At 48.4% G+C, this 7,417-nt stretch overlaps 1 protein-coding gene across 1 annotated transcript in view; it reads right to left on the bottom strand.

Moving 5' to 3' along the window:
- The window catches only part of LOC115400499 (von Willebrand factor A domain-containing protein 5A-like), a 225,938-nt gene extending 222,466 nt beyond the window's left edge, over positions 1-3,472 (bottom strand). The window contains exon 1 of the mRNA XM_030108399.1: positions 3,405-3,472. The gene's annotated coding sequence lies outside the window, so the exon portion shown is untranslated. The remainder of the gene's footprint in view (positions 1-3,404) is intronic.
- Positions 3,473-7,417: the final 3,945 nt, after the last annotated feature.

Genomic DNA, 7,417 nt, shown 5'->3' with positions numbered 1-7,417 from the left:
CGGAGTGCCCCCTTATACGGTCACGTTGCCCTCCGCTCTACACTGCGCCCGAGGCGGCCGCCTAGTTCCCCTATTCCCATTCAAACCGCGGCGCACAGACGACGCCATGACTGCATTTGCACTTCATGCCACTAGATGCGCTGTTTGCATGTTCAACCTTATTTTACACAGACACCACAGAGGAAGAAGGGCGCCGCAGCCGCTGCAGGCTTTCTCTGCATGCTGTTAGAAAAAGAGTGTGAGCCGGTAAGACGTGGTAAAATGTTCATTGATGCGATGCACCGTTTTTTCAATAAAAGAGAAGAACTGAACGACCGTTTCCGCACATTTTCTATCTTTCTACGTCGTATCAATTAAACTGTATCACAAGTAGTTTGTCAAAAGACCAAGATTCCTTGCAGATAGAACATGCGCAGAACAGTATTTCATGTCCTTTTCGACCGGGTTTTTAAATATGAATATGAGCACATTCAGGGTTTTGCACGTGTTTATATGGCTGTGCGCCATGTAATGTATTATTCCGTCAATTTTCAAGTTAATAAAGAGTTTTTGCCTTTATATAAACGTACTTAATCTCGCGGCATTCGATCTCGCGAGATCTCGCGGCATTGCGATCTCGCGAGATCTCGTCCCATCCCTACTCCCTAATGTGCTGCACCTGTCCTGCCCCTTTTTATAAGCCCTGCTGTCCTGGTGTGTCTTGTCGGCTCCTTGTGGGTCTGTCCGTGTGTTCACGTGTCCTGGCCTGCAACTATGGGCCGAGTTCCTGGTTTCCTGACCTCCTGAATTCCCCTTGGAAATAAAGACCCTTTTTGAACTCTGCCTGCGCCTGGGTCCTTCCACCTCGCACCCGTGACAAGGATAAATTCAGTCATGCCGAATTGTGCCTCATCCTTATGTTTAAGGGAAATGTGCTTTGTTTTGTGTGTTTTCAGCGCCTGAAGAAAGCCCAGCGGGAGAAACGGTGCCCGGGCAAAACGCGTAATTTAAGTTTGATTTTCATTTTTTTTTCATATTTCTCCTGATTTCAGTTTGTGCCTTATATCAGCCTTTTCCTCGTGATTTGTCTGATAATTCGGCCGAATTCAATATGGCAAATAATGAGGAATGGACCGTGTCTCACCACTTAAAGAGCAAGTGTTTTGTTTGTTTTTTGTTTTTTTGACGGTCAGCAGGAGCGCGGTGTGAAGGCCTCAGTATACTTCCCCGTTGCCGCTACGTCGTTCCTACGACGTAGACGTCGTAGCCCTACGACGGGCTACGTCGGGGCTTGACGTGCGCCTCCCGAAAATTGTGACTTCGCGTCGTTTCGACGCGTGGTGACGTGAACGTCGAGGGCTGTGATTGGTCCGCTTTCGCGTTGTTTATAGAATAAAGTAGAACTCACCCGAAATGCTTTTCTGATCCGAACAGTGCTTCGGGAGAAATTGAGATCCAAAATTGAGCGGCGCACATCCCCATATTGTTAGCAGTGTTAGCACTGTTAGCAGACGGGGCTACGTGTATAGCCGCTCCGAAAACGGCTTTAATCGTCCAAAAGCTCATTAGTTTCACCAATATTTCATCACGGTCCGCTCAGCCTCTCCTCCACCACAGCCCGGTGTCACCAGATATGTCATATATGCAGATATATGTTCGGTAAATGCACGCGTGTCTAGATACGTATGTCTAGAAATCTATGTCTATAGATCTATGTCTAGGTAAAGCCGGAGCTACGGAAGCCGCATTGTTGTTGTGACTGCTAGCGGCTTGGCAGAGGAGGGCGTTCCCTTGACGCAGGAGCAAGATATGTTCAGTAGCGGCGTAGGGTTGCCGGCGTAGGAACGCCGTGGCGGCGACGGGGGAGTATACTGAGGCCTTGACTCTCGCGGCGCAGGACAGGTTCGGCTTGTTCACCCCCCACAGCGATATTCAGCCAGGCTGGGCCAGGCATACATCCACACTAAAATATATCAAAGTGAATTGCATAGCTTGCATGTGTAGACATCGCTCCCTGACCCAACTTTGAAAAGCATAGATAACGGCAACATTTTTTTTCTCGCGCGTTAAGAGTCTCACGGTAAAGGCCTCAGTATACTCCCCCGTCGCCGCCACGGCGTTCCTACGCCGGCAACCCTACGCCGCTACTGAACATATCTTGCTCCTGCGTCAAGGGAACGCCCTCCTCTGCCAAGTCGCTAGCAATCACAACAACAATGCGGCTTCCGTAGCTCTGGCTTTACCTAGACATAGATCTATAGACATAGATTTCTAGACGTACGTATCTAGACACGCGTGCATTTACCAAACATATATCTGCATATATGACATATCTGGTGACACCGGGCTGTGGTGGAGGAGAGGCTGAGCAGACCGTGATGAAATATTGGTGAAACTAATGAGCTTTTGGACGATTAAAGCCGTTTTCGGAGCGGCTATACACGTAGCCCCGTCTGCTAACAGTGCTAACACTGCTAACAGTATAGGGATGTGCGCCGCTCAATTTTGGATCTCAATTTCTCCCGAAGCACTGTTCGGATCAGAAAAGCATTTCGGGTGAGTTCTACTTTATTCTATAAACAACGCGAAAGCGGACCAATCACAGCCCTCGACGTTCACGTCACCACGCGTCGAAACGACGCGAAGTCACAATTTTCGGGAGGCGCACGTCAAGCCCCGACGTAGCCCGACGTAGCCCGTCGTAGGGCTACGACGTCTATGTCGTAGGAACGACGTAGCGGCGACGGGGAAGTATACTGAGGCCTTAACGCAGCACATTACCGCCGTTAACGGCCCAGCTATAATATGTGTACTGAAAAACTTGGAAAACCCCCAATCTCTTCTATTAGATTCAGGGACCAACAGAAGTCCTTGAAAGCCCTGGCTTATCAATAATTATATGATGCAATAAACCTTGAGGCTCGTCTGATTGACGCAGGCAGCGCTGAAGGAACAAAGGAGCATGTCTGTCCTGTGTCTCTGTGTGTGTGTCTGTCTGTCTGTCTGTCTTATGTGTAAATGTGTGCATTTATGTATGTTATTGTAAATTGTGTTACATATGTATGTGTTTATGGACCCCCTCGAAAACGAGATGCTACAACTCAAGGGGCATTCCATTAATAAACTTTATAACTTAACTTTAAGGCTGATAGGGCCGTGCGGGGCCCCAAAAGGGGGTTTGCGAGGTCGTCGTTTCATAACTGCATCATAAATGCCGATTGTTGTCGTTTCTGTGCAGTACATGTATTAGCACTTAGGGTACCCGGTCTCTCAGGGGCCCCCCTAAAAGCTGGGGCCCCAGGCAATTGCCTGGTTTGCCTGTTGGCACGTCCCGCCCCTGTCAGCGGATCACATCGCAGCTCCGTCATCTCCAAACAGACAGTCAGGATTTTCAGTTCGTCAAGAATAAACAGACAACATCTTACCTCTGATTTTAAAGGCTTATTGTTTCAGGGAGAGTTTTACCTCTGGCTCTGCAAAGCGGTACTGATTGAGTTCAAGGAGTCCTTTTATTCAGAAACAGAAAGTAAACACGCACGCCCATCGGGTGCGTTTCATTTGGTTCAAAGGTCTTCCGGCTGGGCGGAGCTACTGCCAGTTCAACCCAATGTTCGGAAATAAAATGTTTTGACATAGTTTTTTTTTTTTTTTTTTTTTTTTTTTTAAGTATTTCTGAACCTTAAACATCTATCGTACACATGAGACAAAAAGAGTATTTTTTTCACATTTTCAAAACAGAACCATTACATGCACAACTGATAATCTGAAGCAAAATGAACATTATTTTCACAGAAAATTCAACATTTGCCACACAGCTGACAGACAGGATCACATTTACGAAGCTGGGAGTTGAATCCTGCTCTTACCTGAGCTGAGACTGGACAATATTGACAAAACTTACACCTCCTCAGTGTTTGCAACAAAAATAACAGGTGCGTCTCTGTCATCACCTCTTGTTTCACAACAGCGCCCTGAAAAAGAACCATTAAACATCATGTGCTGGATGATTAACTTTTCTTAAATCTTTCCCAAAAAAAAGCCTATTTGTTACTTCAAGATTTGTGTTCACATTTTTGCTCTTGAAAAGACGCCAAATGTCCTTACCAAAGCAGTATATGCAACAGGAGGGAACAGCGCACAGCAGAGTCAGAATCAGAAAAATAAGTTCCCAAGGGAGAAATTCCGGTGTCCAGCAGCACACAGATCATTCACATGCAAATAAATAACAGTACAATAAATACAAGTGCTCGGATTGTACTTGGTTTGGCTCAGGTACATCTGTTATACAGCCTGATTGCTGAGGGGATGAACGACCTCTTGAAGCGCTCAGTTCTGCAGCGCAATGACAGGAGCCTGTTACTCCGCTGACTTTTTTGAGCTGCAACTGTGTCGTGCAGTGGATGTTTGGAGTTCCTCAAGATACTCTGCATTAGAGCCCCCATCCTCCTCTCCAAGACTGCTCCAACAGAGTCCACCTTCCTCCCCATCACAGACACACACCTCCTGATCAGTCTGTCCAGCCGATTGCTGTCTCTTTTTGTCATACTGCTACCCCAACAGACAACCCCAAAGAAAACAGCACTTGCCACAACAGACTGGTAGAAAATGTACAGCATGTCACCACACACGTCAAAGGATTTAAGTCTCCTCAGGAAAAACAGCCTGCTCTGTCCTTTCTTATATAGGGCCCGAGCCTGCTCCGACCAGTCCAGTTTGTGGTCAAGGTGCACCCCCAAGTATTTATAGGTGTGAACAACCTCAATACTCTCTCCGTCGATAATGACAGGTTGATGAGAGGGCTTCCTGCCAAAATCAATGATCATCTCCTTCCTCTTAGAGATGTTCAGAATGAGACCATTGTCCCTGCTCCAGGTGGTGAATCCCGCGATGAGCTCCCTGTACTCCTTTTCATCCCTACCCTTCACACATGCCACAATTGCAGTGTCATCTGAATACTTCTGCACATGACAAGCAGCAGATCTGTGAGCAAAGTCAGCAGTGTACAGTGTGAAGAGAAAGGGGGATAGTACAGTCCCCTGCGGTGCACCAGTGTTGCTCATCAGGGTCCCAGATACACACCCCCCGAGCCGGACGTATTGTGACCTCAGAGTCAGGTAGTTGTGGATCCAGCGAACAAAGAGAGGATCCACTCCCATCCTCTCAAGCTTCCCCTTCAGTAGCTGAGGCTGGATGGTGTCAAAGGCGCTTGTAAAGTCGAAAAACATCAACCTCACATAGCCTCCAGCTCCCTCCAGAAAGGAGAGCGCCTGATGGACCATAAACAAGACCGCATCGTCCACTCCCATGCTGTCCTGATAGGCGAACTGAAGGGGGTCCAGCCCCCCCTCCACTTGAGGTTTGAGCAGCCGGAGCAGCAGCCTCTCAAAAGTCTTCATTACCACGGATGTTAGGGCCACTGGTCTGTAGTCCTTCATCCCTGCAGGCCTTGCCACCTTGGGCACTGGGACAAGGCATGAGGTCTTCCACAACGCAGGGACACGTCCAGTCTGAAGACTCCGATTGAAGATGGTTTGGAGAGGCACAGCCAGCTCTGACGCACACTCCTTCAGCAGCCGTGGTGATATCCCATCAGGCCCTGCAGCTTTCCGTCCATGGAGCCTCCTCAGCTCCACACGTACCTCCTCCACAGTGAAGGCCGGCGCGTCAGCAGAGGTGGAGCAGCCGCTGGGTGGTGAGGAGGAGCAGGTCGCAGCAGCAGAGGTGGAGCAGCCGCTCGGTGGAGGAGAGGAGCAGGTCGCAGCAGCAGAGGTGGAGCAGCCGCTGGATGGTGAGGAGGAGCAGGTCACAGCAGCAGAGGTGGAGCAGCCGCTGGGTGGTGAGGAGGAGCAGGTCACAGCCGCAGAGGTGGAGCAGCCGCTGGGTGGTGAGGAGGAGCAGGTCACAGCTGCAGAGGTGGAGCCGCTCCCAGGTGGAGAAGAGGAGCAGGTCACAGCAGCCGAGGTGGAGTGGCCGCCGGGTGGACATCCGTTAGTGTGTGTGTGCGTTTATACAGAGTCAAACCGGTTGTATGAAATGTATTTACCTTTTTACTATCAGAGATGTCTCAGTGCAGAGAGCAGAGGCAGACATACTGTTTGCTGTCCATTCAGTGACTGATCAGAAATGCTTCAGTTTACATGCAGCCAATAACCCTTTTCAAACCCTTTTCAAACTCGAATGTTGGCAATAACCCAATAGTGTGTAGCTGTAAACACCCCCCAAAACCCGGAAAAGCTAATTTTCGAGATTTGTAACACCCGATAAAGACTGCTGGAATGGAACCGTTGAACAGGTATTTCCATGTGTCAGTGGAAGACAGATTTCTCTTGTACTTTGCATTTTGCAAACTGTCCAGAGTGGTTCACAGGAGCATTTTCTTCTCATTGTGCGTCTCTTTCATGCATTGTCTGCTATAGATGACCAACGACAGAAGTCAGACTGAAATGATTATGAGCGCCGTGAGCCAGACGAGGCCAGTGCTTGACCGAGCCACCAGAGTTGAAAAGGTAAATTACATTTGGTTTTCCAATTAATGTCATCACTCGAGGCACAATATTATGCTTTCTAACATGGTCATTTTTGGAGTGTGTGTGTTCATTCACATGCATGTAGTGTGGATTATGCGGACAGTAGTCAGTCGACAGAAATCACTTCTATAATGTATTTCCCTCTCTACCAAACATTCAGAATCACAGCCATGATGACCTTCACTTCATCTTACACAGAGAACATTTTCTTGAAATGAATTATAATATTGTTATGTCCTTTTTTACAGGATCTCGATGAGGAAATGCCTCAGGAAAGTCCTGAGACCACAAATTCCTCATCATCAAACGAAGTTGTTGAACAGGTGTGTCTTAATGGAAGAACATCTTGCCAAACTCTCCAGAGAGGTTCACAACAATGTTTTGCCACCATTACTTTGTATTAACAGCAGAATGTTTCTTGGTCCAAACTTCAGACATCCTCCTGACTGTTAAGATTCTCTGTATTTTTAATGTATTGCTCTTCCATGCACTATCTGCTACAGGTGACAAGTGAGAAAAGCCAGATTGAGAGGACTGTGAGTGTCCTGAATCAGACAAGTCCAGTGTTGGATGTCCTCCCTGTGTTTGGGCAGGTAGGTTAAACCCAGGGTGCCAATCAATGCCGGTGCAGTGTGAGTGCACTGCACTTACATGGATAGTGGAAAGGAAGGACGACCCCACCAGAAGCATAAGGCCTCAATCACACATACGCGGTCACTGCGCGGGCGTGGGGTGGACGTGTAGACCGCGCAGGCGCTGGAGCGGCGTACTCAGGCGTCCCTTTCTCACCAGCGCGGTCTGCGTGAGCGGGTTGTCCGCGGCAACGGGCTACTAGTGTAACATGTTTGAAGTAATTCTAGAGGCGTTTCGGGAGCGAAAGGATGTTTATTCCCAAGAGCAGGCATCCAGAA

This window comes from Salarias fasciatus, chromosome 14 (assembly GCF_902148845.1).
Source record: "Salarias fasciatus chromosome 14, fSalaFa1.1, whole genome shotgun sequence".
In the NCBI taxonomy this organism is placed as follows: domain Eukaryota; kingdom Metazoa; phylum Chordata; class Actinopteri; order Blenniiformes; family Blenniidae; genus Salarias; species Salarias fasciatus.
The sequence above is the reverse complement of the archived record's forward strand: the minus strand, read 5'-3'. Positions and strand labels throughout refer to the sequence as shown.